The following is a 12127-nucleotide window of genomic DNA, read 5'->3' on the forward strand; positions in this document are numbered from 1 at the left end:
GGTGGTCAAGGTGGGTCCAGTACTTCCCAGTTGCCTCTCTCCGAGTCCCCAGCCAGCTGCCAGACAGGTGAAGGAAGTCAACCTGCAGAGGAGGCACCAGGGTCTGAAGTGGCACTGGGGCCAGTTCGGGGCTCCAAGATGAGAGCTTTGCCTTGGAATCTAGGGCTCAACTCTGCCCTATCCTGCTGAGGGGCCCTGTGCAGTGCCCAACAGCTGGAGAGAATGTAAGTGAAAAGATCAGACTCAAGTGCAGCCAGAACAGAGTAAACATGGTACTGAGCGCTTTGCTCATCCCCGGGCCTCACTTTCCCTATCTGAGCAATGGGATCATAATCCCCATTCTGCCTACCTTGTGGGGCTGTTTGAGTGATCAGAGGCAAAGCAGAAGCTGGAAGAACTGGATATCAGAGCTGGACGTGGGTTCTAACCTCAGCTTGATCTTGTTTGGTCTCAGGTAGGTCACAACCTCTCTAAGGCTCTGTTCCTCCTTGTAAAGCTCTCCCAGCCTTGCCACTTGTGTTTGGCAGAGGGTTGGGTGAAGTCATGGATTTCAGAGGCCAGTTGTTTAAACCAACAAGTTTCCAGCCCTCTGGGAATTTCCTGTTTAATAGAAGGAAAGGTTAGGAAACAGAAGACTCCCACAGAAAGTAAAATAGAATGTTGTAAATAATTCCAGATGGAGGAAGAGGCTATTACTCCAACAGGCACTGGAGGAGAGGGGAATCCCAGCCACAAGGAAGGCTTCCAGAAGAAAGGTACTGGCTGGAGGGGTGGGTGTCTGTGGGACTGCGAGACTGGTGGGTGAGGCATAGAGTAGGAAAACCCAGCTCTGTCCTGGAGGGCAGTGTGAGTCAGCTTGAATAGCTGGGCTGCAGGAATGCAGCTAGGTAGTTAGATGAGAAAGGCCACAACAGAGCCAAATAGCTTCCCAGTATGGGACTGAAATAATCAGACCCAGGAATCTGTGTCTTAACCAGGCCTCCCTCCTCATAATGTGGGGATAGGGTAGCTTGAGGCAACATCTTGGGAAATGCTGCACGAGTGGTTTCCAGATTGAGATCTTGTTTTGTTTTGTTTTGTTTTTTAAAGAACTTCATGTATTTACTTTTAAAAGTTTTGATGGCATTAAGTCTTCATTGCAGCATGCAGGCTTAGTTGTCCTGTGTCATGTGGGATCTTAGTTACCGGACCAGGAATTGAACCCATGTCCTCTGCATTAGAAGGCAGATTCTTACTTATTTTTTGGCTGTGCTAGGTATTCATTGCTGCGTGGGCTTTTTCTAGTTGTAGCGCGTAAGGTCTACTCTCTAGTTGTGGTGTGTGGGCTTCTCATTGCAGTGGCTTTTCCTGTTGTAGAGCACAGGCTCTAGGGCGTGCAGATTTCAGAAGTTGTACTACATAGGCTCGGTAGTTGCAGCTCCTGGGTGGTGGTGCACGGGCTTAGTTGCTCCAAGGCATGTGGGATCTTCCTAGACCAAGGATTGAACCTATGTCTCTTGCATTGGCAGGCAGATTCTTTACCACTGAGCCACCAGGGAAGCCCTGGAAGGTGGATTCTTAACCACTAGACCACCATGGAAGTCCCTGAGACCTTGCTAGAAGGGCAAAGGCTAAAGCTATTAATTCTAATCTTGAATGTGCTACTTTTTGATTTTGGAGTCTTGGGCAAATTACCCCATGCCCTAAGCCTCAGTTTATGCATCTGTGAAGTGAGAGTGCCCCTCTGTCTCAGTGGGTGGGCCCCATTTTGACAGTGTTGAGATCCCTCTCCTGAGTTCCGCTTTCTTGCTCTCCTCTCCCTCCCTCTGCTTTTTCCTTCCCTCTCTTTTCTCCAACCTCACTGCTGTCTTGCCTCCCTCCTCAGAGCTGTGGTGTAAAGCACTCATCTTATCACTCTGGTCCCGGGCAGGGGAGCCCAAGCCTCCGTAGTTCAGGCAAGGTCAGGCTCCATTCTGGGAATGACGCTAGGACCCAGCCTCCCTGACTCCCCTGTTTGCGTCATCTTCACCGTCAGGGGCCGTTGCCTTGTTCGAGGAGCTATTTTTAGCAGGGCCCCTCTATAAGGATCACGAAGCCCAGGGACCTTGAGCAAGCTTCGTGCTTTCCTCTGGGCCTCAGTTTCCACATCTGCCAGCCAGGTGAGAAATCCTGCCAGCCTTCCTCTTGAGGAGACCCCAGTGGATGTGGGACAGTCTTGAAGACAGGCAAAACCTTCAGCCTGTGCTACTGATGCTCAGTGTGGCCTTGGCCTTGGGCCTGCAGTGCCCGTTCGGGTATCGGTGCCTATATGAATAATGGTGGGTGAGGGGCCAGCCTTGTAGAGAGGCTAGAGGTTCTGGAAACAGCTCAGCTCTGCCCTGGAGGGTTGGAAACCACGAGCTCCAGGGTTTATAGTGATCGGGCCCAGGAGTTATGATAGGAATTTGGAGGTTGGCTGGGACAGGAGGGTTCTGAAGCCCCCACCACTTGACTTGTTCTGGTCCTTCCAGGCTCTGGCTTACCTGGGGCAGGCCTGGGCCTGGGTTTGTGAAGCCATCTGTGGGGCAGGGGGTAGGCTCCTATTGACTAGGGGGAGAAGGGGCCACAGTGGAGCAAAGCCATCAAATGCTCTAGGAGGCAGGTCAGGGTTATCCACAAGGAACAACACCCCTCACTCTTGTTGAAAGAGAGCAAGAAATGCCCCCAAAAGCCAACACTTATCTTCTCAGAGAGCCCCAGAGGACCCCAGAATCTAACCTTCCAGCCTAGCACCCACAAACTGTGGCCCAGACAAGTTCTGTTTGACCTACACAGTGCTTATAAAAACGTGAGTTAGTTGGCAAGATGTAGCAACCCGGAGATTTTTAAACTGAAACTCGGATTTTTAGCTTTTCTTGAGCACCGTGCAGGCCTGGAACCCCTGGGCTGGTCCAGGCAGGACCTTCTGTCTCCACTTTTCCACCAGCGCTCCCTCCAGTGGGTTCCTAACCCTGAGGATGTGTGATGTCCAAGAAGTGACAGCTGTCTGACCTTGCAGACATCTGAGTGTGTGTCTGTAGTCGTAACCCATTTTAGAGCCCAGGTGACTAAGACCCAGAGAGGGGAGAGGACTTGCTCAGGGTCACACAGCAGATGAGGTTTGGGTTGCAAAGGGAACCACATGTAATGGTTCCCGGCTCTCTAGCCCACATGCTGGGCTCTTTTGCTCTCAGCCTCTGGAGGAGGGTCTGGGGTTGGGGGCTAGGGGAAGGATTGGACTGGTCCAGAGGTGGTTCCCCAGAGCTTGTCCTCAGCTCCCAGCCCCAGCCTGAAGGTCGGGCCTGAGCAGGCCCCCTGAGGTGATGGAGCAGTGATGGGGTGATGACAGGGTGGGGCGAAGGGACCTGACTGAGCCCACCTCCTCTGGCCAGTGCTGGATGCACAGTGCAAAGGAGCCTCTCTCCCTGCCCTGAGCTGCTGAGAACACACCCTAGGAAAGGGACCGTTACAGACGGTGACCGGCGTGGACAGGGCAGGGACGGATGATGACGGGACGGACGGGACCCACCTGGGAGTTGGGACCTGGCATCAGGGAGATACTGCTCTGATGGAACAGCCAGGCTGAGGGCCTCACAGAGAAGGCTGGAGGAGCCTAGTGTGGAGGAGGAAATTGGGGGGTGAGGGAGGCTAGAGGCAAGAGGGAGACAAGGGAGGTATGTGGGGTGGGGGTCATCCCACTGTTACCAGCTGTGTGATTATCAACCAAGGCAAGGACCTTCATTTCTCCCTGGCTGTGCAGGCATTTAAAGGCCTTATTTTGCTGCATTCTGTTGAGAAGAGGGGGGAGCTGGGACAATGGAGGGAGGAGGAGAGAGTGAGTGAGCAAGGCTGAGAGCAGTGGGCCTGGGTGGACTGGGCAGTAAGAAGGCTGGGAGGATGGCACTACCACGAACAAGTAGCAGCTCTGTTCAGATGTAGGCCCTGGTCCCCACAAAAAAGCCGTCTAGGCCATGCAGTGATTAGCCACATACACCGGACAGAAATTCAGGATGGTGAAGGAACTCGCCCAGGTCACACAGCCAGCAGGTGGAGAACAGGGCTGACCTGCTGGCCTCTGATCCAGTGCCCCACCCCAGGGAGATTAAGGGAGCTGGGAGGAACGAGGCTGGGACTATGTCTAAGGGTTTCAGCTCTCCGCGGAAGCCTTTCTCTACTTCTGGGTGTTGGTCCAGTTTGGTTGGGCAGATGGGAGTGCCCAGCCAAGCAGACGGCCCAGCCTGACCCTTAGAGGAAATCATCCACTTCCAGAAACCTCTGGGCAGCCAGCCACAGGTTCAGGAGGTGAGACTTCATTCTGATCCCACGCACCGGTGACACCGTGCTCCTTCTCTGTCCCCTGCACTTGGGTCAAAGGCTCTGGACTTGGCTGCCTGGCACTGGGACTTTCAGCCTGCTGGAGGCTGCCTTCTGCCCTGCTCTCCTTGCTCCTTGGAGACCCTGGAGGCTGTAGGTTCTCTGCCCTCTACTCTAGAGCCCATCTCTGACGGGGAGAAGCAATACTCCTCTCTTCTTCTTCTCCCTGTTCCCGCACCATTCCATCCATCCTTTCTCAGGATTAACAGTGATTCCCTAAGACCAACCACCGCCCTACTGAATTCTGGTCCCAGGCAGATCTGTGCCTTTTCCTATTTAATTCTCAGATGTGGGCCGCCTTCTGCAGCCCCGTTCTCAGAGCAAAGGCAGACTCTTGTTTGTGTTCAACTCCCAGCTCCATCCCTCCGTGGGTTCCTTAGCCTTAAGCAATTGCCACAGCCTCTCTGAGATTCATTTTCCTCATGCACAGAAGGAAGTAATACATTATATGGTGGTTAAATGTTATGTATCAGCTTGGCTAGGTGATATTGCTTGTTTGTTTAAATACCAATCTAGATGTGGCTGTGACGTACTTTGTACATATGATTAATGTCGGCAATAGGCTGACTGTACGGGAGGTTGTCCACAGTAACGTGACTGGGCCTAACGCAGTCAGCTGAAGGCTTTGAGAGGAAAACCCGAGGTTTCCTGGAGCTGGGCTTCTGTTGCAAGCAGTAATATAGAAACTCTGCCTGAGTTTCCAGCCTCCTGGCCTGCCCTCCAGACTTCAGTTTTGCTAGCCACCACAGTCATGTGAGTCAGTTCCTTGAAATAAACCTCTCTTTCTTTCCCTCTCCATTTATGCTAAATATGTATCTTAGTGGTTCTCCAAGGTTGACATGAGGACTCCCTGAAACACCACCCCCACCTGGAAACAGCATATAGTCAGTGTGAGCTACGGACGAGGGAATCGAGGCATGGAGAGGTGACTTGTCCAGAGTTTCAGAGCTGGAGTCAGGAATCGAGCCAGGCCTGTCTTCCCAGCTCTCTCAATGTGTTCTTGCCTTGTCACCCATCTCCTTGCCGTGACCCTCAAGTCAAGGTGCCCAAGGGGCCTCCAGTGACTCCCTTTCTCCTGGGGTTCCCTTTGGGTTTAATTAGAGCCCTCAAGTCCCAGTTGGGGGTGAGGCCAGAGGCATTGTTGGGGCCTGACTGGTACTGAGTTAACTGATTCTTGGGCAAGACTAGCAGTCTTGTGACATGTCAGCCATCACCAGTTCGAACTGTGGTGGCCCTGCTGTGGCTTTTAGAGTCGTTACAAGTGAAATCAACCAGGGGTGATGGCTAAATACCCACCCCTTCACCTTGGGGAAGACTTCTCTGCGCAACTCCCTACTCTGCACACCTTGCAAGCTCATTTCTTTGCAGCATAGACCTGGGTTGACAGCACAGAGCCCCACAGAGGCCTGATGGGGTGTGGTAGTATGGGCCCTGCACCCCCTGGGCTCAGGGACAGCCCCATCTCACTGCAGCTCTTGTCATTCTCAGGAACACAGCCCTCTGTGGCCAGGCCTGCTTCCCATTTTTTCAAGAAAAGCCTCATATCCAGATTTTGACGTGAACACTCTGAATTCTTGTCTTTTTTTTTAATAACGAAACCCTATTTATTTGAATAGATAATATTTGCATATGCCGTAAGTGCAAATAGCATGGTTCAGGGTAAACAACGAAAATTCCCCTCATCCAGATCTTTCCGCAGACACTGCCACCGCTCCTAGGTTCTCATGGGTCCTTCCAGAAAGATTCCACTCATTTATTCAACATTTATCAGCTGATCGTCTACTACGTGTCCAGTGCTGCACTTACGGAACCTAGTCCTTTTTGCTCTTTGTACTTAACACTAATAGCTTGGAGAGAGCCCTGTCAGTGATCAGGGAATGCCCATCCTTTTCCACAACTGCGTAATAATACTCCACCGCACTGTTGCTCATTGTTCACCCACATAGCCCTTACCGATTGTTGGGTGGTTTCCAGTAGGTTGCACCCTCAGACATCCTCATATGGGGTGAGGACGTCTGTGGGATATTTAGAAATGAAATCACTAGGTCAAAGGTCAAATAGGTTAACAATCTTTGTTTTTTGTTAAAGTTTTAAATTTTATGTTAGGGTATAGTTGATTTACAATGCTGTGTTAGTTTTAGGTGTACAGCAAAGTGAGTTAGTTATACATATATATGTATTATTCTTTTTCAGATTCTTTTCTCATGTAAGTTATTATGGAGTGTTGAATAGAGTTCTCTGTGTTCTACATCAGGTCCTTGTTGATTATTACATTAATTATTATATTAATATATAATAATATATTATTATATTAATGTATATATGTTAATCCCAACCCCCTAACTTATCCCTCCTCCTCTTTCCCCTTTGGTAACCATAAATTTGTTTTCTTTCTTTTTTTTTATAATTTTATCTATTTATTTAGTTTTGGCTGTGCTGGACCTTCGTTGCTGTGCCTGGGCTTTCTTTAGTTGTGATGCATGGGCTTCTCATTTTAGTGGCTTCTCTGTTGCAGAAAAATAGGCTTTAAGGGGTGTGAGTGTCAGCAGTTGCAGTTCCTGGACTCTAGAGCACAGGCTCAATACTTGTGGCACTTGGGCTGAGTTGCTCTGCAGCATGTGAGATCTTCCCAGACCAGGGACTGAACCCGAGTCCCCTGCGTTAGCCGTGGCTTCTTTACCACTGAGCCGCCAGGGAAGCCCTCATATGTTTGTTTTCTAAGTCTATGAGTCTGTTTCTGTTTTGTGAATTAGTTTATTTGTATTTATTTTTTTTTAGATTTCACATAAAAGTGTTATCATATGATATTTGTCTTTTTCTGTTTGACTTCACTTAGTATGATAATCTGTAGGTCCATCCATGTTGCTGCAAACAGCACTATTTCATTTTTTATGGCAGAGTAATATTCCATTGTACCACAGATATGTATGTAGTATACACATAGATATGTACCACATTTTATTTCCACTCATCTGTTGATGGACATTTAGGTTGCTTCCATGTTTTGGCTACTGTAAATAGTACTGCAGTGAACATTAGGGTGCGTGTATTTGATAGTTTTCTCTGGTTATATGCCCAGGAGTGGGATTGTTAGGTCAAATGGTAGCTCTATGTTTCATTTTTTAAGGAGGCTCTGTACTGTTCTCCATAGTGGGTACACCAATTTACATTCCTACTAATAGTGTAGGATGGTTCCCTTTTCTCCACACCCTCTCCAGCATTTATTGTCTATGCTGCTGCTAAGTCACTTCAGTCGTGTCCTACTCTGTGCAACTCCATAGACAGCAGCCCACCAGGCTCCCCCGTCCCTGGGATTCTCCAGGCAAGAACATTGGAGTGGGTTGCCATTTCCTTCTCCAGTGCATTTAAGTGAAAAGTGAAAGTGAAGTCACTCAGTCGTGTCCGACTCCTAGCGCCCCATGGATTGCAGCCCACCAAGCTTCTCCGTCCATGGGATTTTCCAGGCAAGAGAAGGTCAAAATCTTTGATTCCAACTTTTCTTTTTCTCTCATATAGAATTGTATGCCCTGTTATAAACAACCTCAGATTCTTGATGGAATGAGGTAGTTTTCAGGAAATAGATAAATAGGTTTACTTATTCAGTAAATACTTATTGTGCACCTGTTGTTTACTGGGCATTGAGCCAGGTTCCAGGGAGGCAGCCCAGCTCTCATGGAGTGGACAGTCCAGCAGGGGAGACAGATGTAAACACAAGCCCATCCAGACACATGGTCATGTGAGAGTGAGCGCTCACGTGGGTGGTCTGAGTGGCCAGAACAGGGGCTGCTTTATCTGGGGATTTGGAAAAGCCTCATGAGGATGGGACATTCCGTGTAAGTCCTGAAGAATGAGAAGAGCCAACCAGGTGATGGTTGGGGTGGAGCAGGCCGGACGGGGACCCACGATCTTGGTTGTCTCCAGCTCTAGTCACTACGCTTCATGATATTGTTGTTCAGTTGCTAAGCCGTGTCCGACTATTTGCGACCCGAAGGACTGCAGCACGCTAGGCTTCCCTGTCCTTCACCATCTCCCGGAGCTTGCTCAAACTCCTGTCCGTTGAGTTGGTGATACCATCCAACCATCTCGTTCTGTGTCACCCGCTTCTCCTCCTGCCTTCAGTCTTTCCCAGCATCAGGGTCTTTTCCAGTGAGTCAGCTCTTCCATCATGACATGGGGAGTTGAAAATATCACCTGTTGTGCCAGGCACCAAGGAGGTGTTGGATATGTCTCATCGTATTACTGTTATTATAGTAAAATGTGAATGAGAAGGCATGGATGAGAAGTTGGGGCTAGTGGGCAGTGCTCAGAAGATGGGCTTGGGCTCTTTAAGCCTTTGAGGACCCTGAGGAAGGTGGATGGGGAGGAGCCAGAAGGCCTCCAAGCCCTCGCTGAAGTCATAGACGTGGGGTTGCTGGTGGGATGGGGCATGGGGGGCAGCAGAGGTCATCCAGGCCCCAACTGAGAGGGTCCCCAGAGCTGGCTGAGAGGTGGACCTTTTCCCACGGGGTCTGGGGTTGGAGGACAGCTGTGAAGCCTTAGGGTCAATCCTAGGTGAGACACACCCTGGTGTTCAGGCAGCATGAAGTGCCAGACCCAGGCAGGGGATCCCGGGGTCAGAGGAGGGCAGTCTTCACATCTACCCAATCTCCAGATCCCCTCTGGCTTGATGCTGAGGCCTGATTGTGACACCAGCTCAGCACTTCCCTCTAGCTAACGGCCACCATCCCACCCAGCCCCTGAGTTCCTCTTTTCTGAGCCCCTACATCAAGGTCCATTGGGACTTTGCCTTCATTGCTTTGACTTGGGCGGTCTAGGGGGGCTAGAGGGGCTCAGCAGAGCTGTTGGCTCAGAGGAGGTTCTCCGTGAACATATGACGAATGAATGAATGAGTGAATTAATGAATGGAGTGGGTAAACAGGCAAATCTTCTCTGTGGGCTCTGTGAGTGCATGTGTATGGTGAGTTCTCAGGCCCCAGAACTGGGGGCAGTTTGTGGGCAGGTTGTGTCACCAAAGAGGCAAATGTGAAAAGTGGGAAGCTGATGGCTGGCAGGAGAACCTGAACAAGGTCATTACCAGGCACCGGGTCGCTCAGGCATTTGTGCGAGTCTGCCCCTGGGGAGATCTGCAGGCACTCTGCCGTCGCACCCCTTCTCGTCCACACACGGGCTCACGGGCCCCTCCCTGGGGTCCACACCATCCTCTGTGCTCACCCTGGGCTGGCCGTGTCTGATCCTGGTCTGTAGACCATGACAGTGGTCAGGAAACCAGCTGAGGCCCCGTGGAGCTGGGCTGGGTAGGAAGCTTCAGGACAGATGGGCACAGGGCAGGTGGTGCGTCTCCCCATCCCAGGCCCTGAGCCTTTCTCCTGGCCCTTGTCCCACTGACTCTGGCCAGCACATCAGGTAACCATGGCTCTGCGTGGGAGGGCTCCCACATTATGTCTGGGTAACTACATTTAGAAAGTAGTTTTTCCACATCCTGCTCATGTCTTAGCAGACAGGAAGCTGCTGGCAGCTCTGAAGTCACAGTTTAGGTTTGGGAATTTTCAGGGCCAGAGCAGCCTGGTGGTCATTCACAGGTGTACACACCGGATGTCTCTCAAATGCGCACTTGGCCCAGGACCCACAGGTGCCAGAGTCACTAACACCCCCTCGTGCACAGCCACATGCCCAGCCACTGTAGTCACGGCCAGCACACTCACACTAGCAGCCACGTGTAGCTGCAGTCACATTTGCTGCAGGCAGACATGCAGGGACGGGCCGCTGCGCGCCACGGCTGTGGCGTGGTGTGCAGTCACACACGCGGCGGCCAGGCGGTGTGGCGCCGCAGGGTTGTGCACTGCTGCTTCGCCTCTCCCCCTCACTGCCCCCCACCGAGTGCCCACTAACTCCCCGGAATGCGAGATCACTGTCCTTCCCCCACCTGCCTTTCTGGTGAGGTCAGGGCTGTGAGGTCAGTATGCGCCCCCTTGGGAGCTTGGGAAAGGATGGTGGGTTTGTAAATCACCCGAGTCCAGTCAGGGTCATCTTGGGACATTCGTGCACTTTCCGGAGTGTGTGGGTATTATTAGGCACCGGCAGGAGTCCAGAGAGGATACATCAAAGTACGCCACAGAGGAGGCACTGGTCAGTGTTCAGGCTGTTGAACAGGTGTTCTCTGAAAGAAATGTTCTGTGGTCACATAGGTTAGGAATGTGCATTATATAATTCAGCCGGGCTGAACAAAGGTGAACTTCTTTCTTGTTTGTAGGTTTTGGCAGAGCTGTGTGCTGCCAGAGCTCCCAGGAATGGAGTGGGGTGGGTGGGGAGGCCATAGCGTGGGTCTCATGGCCACCCACACTGCCTTCTCAGGGCCTCAGGTGGGCTGGGGGCACCTGGGCAAGGCTGCTTGGCAACACCAGCAATCCCTGGACCCTTCTGCGCCCACCTTGGGGCTGTGGATTCAGCCGCGTGCCCTAGAGTCGGCATTGCTGCCAGTTCTCAGGTGTTGCTGGGGCCACACGTGGAAAACCACAGACCTCAGAGGAGACAGAGGGAGCTTTTCAAGGCAAAACTTGCCTGGGGCTGTGCCTCTGCTCAGAGCTCCCCCCTACTCAGTGGAAGGCACGTCCTCACGGTCTGCAAGGCCCACCCACCAGATGACCTCCCAGCTACTTATTCTGTCCCTTAAGCCCACCCAGCGAATCCCCACCTCGGGCCTTTGTGTTGCTGCCCCTTCTGCCCTGAAACGCTCCTTCCTTAGATCTTGGGGGGACCAGCTCTCCCCGCCATCCCTTCCTTCTCGCTCCTTCAACCCCGTGCTTGCACACCATGTTCTTCCACAAGGCCTGCCACGACCGCGACAGCACCTGCGGCCCTCTGTGTCCACGCCTGGAGGCCAAGGCCATGCCGTCGTGTTCTTGGCCCCATTCCCAGCACCAAACGTGGTGCTGGGGAAGGGGAGGGTCAGAGGGGAGGAACAGAGCTGGAGGGGGCCAGCAGGGCTAGAACTCCTCTGTCAGCCAGGCCTGAGCACCTGGAGCCCCCACACAGGAGGACCCCAGGTGGGGCTCTCTGGTCCGATGCCAGGTCTGCTGCCCTGGGTGGCGGGGGCGGGGAGGGGGGAGGAGAGGACAGGTGCCCAGGCCAGGGCAGTGGGGAGTGGCCCTGGGGGCAGCCAGGTTCTGTCACCAGCAACATTTTCCTTATCAGCACTGACCTGTGTTCTCTCCTTGGAGCACTCGGCGTCCTGACATATCTCCCCAGGGGTCATGGCAGCGTGGATAAACTCTGCTCACCTGCAGCTCACAGTGGTGTGGGTGAGGTCGGAGGGTGTCCTGTGGCAGAAACCAGAAGGTTCTGGGGAGCTGGGGCCAGGCTTGTTTTCCCCGACACACCCTCTACTGGGTCTGGCCTGCCCTAGGGATGTGGCCAGACGGAAGAGGGCAGCGGGCAGAAGAGGAGTTAGCCCGGCCTGACTACCAGGTGCAGGTGACTGATGGGGAGAGGCTGGGGGGGCAGAGCCCCTCTGACCTAGTCCTCTGTGGGGTCTGTGGGGTGGCCGCCCGGAATCTGCACCGGCGTCCCTAGGGCCTGATCGTGTCCTGCCTCCTTTCCGAAGCAGCTGTGTGTGCTGGCTGTACCCTGTAGCCCTCCCCCAGCATGTCAAGGCTGCAGGTTGAAGCAGCCTTGGGTGTCGGGATAGTCTGTGAAATTGCTCATGATGTCAGTGGTGGCCTTGCTCAGGGCTCTCAAGGAATCCTCTGACAAGCAAGGC

The 12127-nt window shown here is 52.6% G+C and overlaps 1 protein-coding gene across 3 annotated transcripts in view; it reads left to right on the plus strand.

Moving 5' to 3' along the window:
* The window catches only part of POC1A (POC1 centriolar protein A), a 121610-nt gene that overhangs the window by 19441 nt on the left and 90042 nt on the right, over nt 1-12127 (plus strand). The window lies entirely within an intron of this gene.

The sequence above is a fragment of the Bubalus bubalis genome, chromosome 21 (assembly GCF_019923935.1).
Source record: "Bubalus bubalis isolate 160015118507 breed Murrah chromosome 21, NDDB_SH_1, whole genome shotgun sequence".
NCBI classification, from domain to species: domain Eukaryota; kingdom Metazoa; phylum Chordata; class Mammalia; order Artiodactyla; family Bovidae; genus Bubalus; species Bubalus bubalis.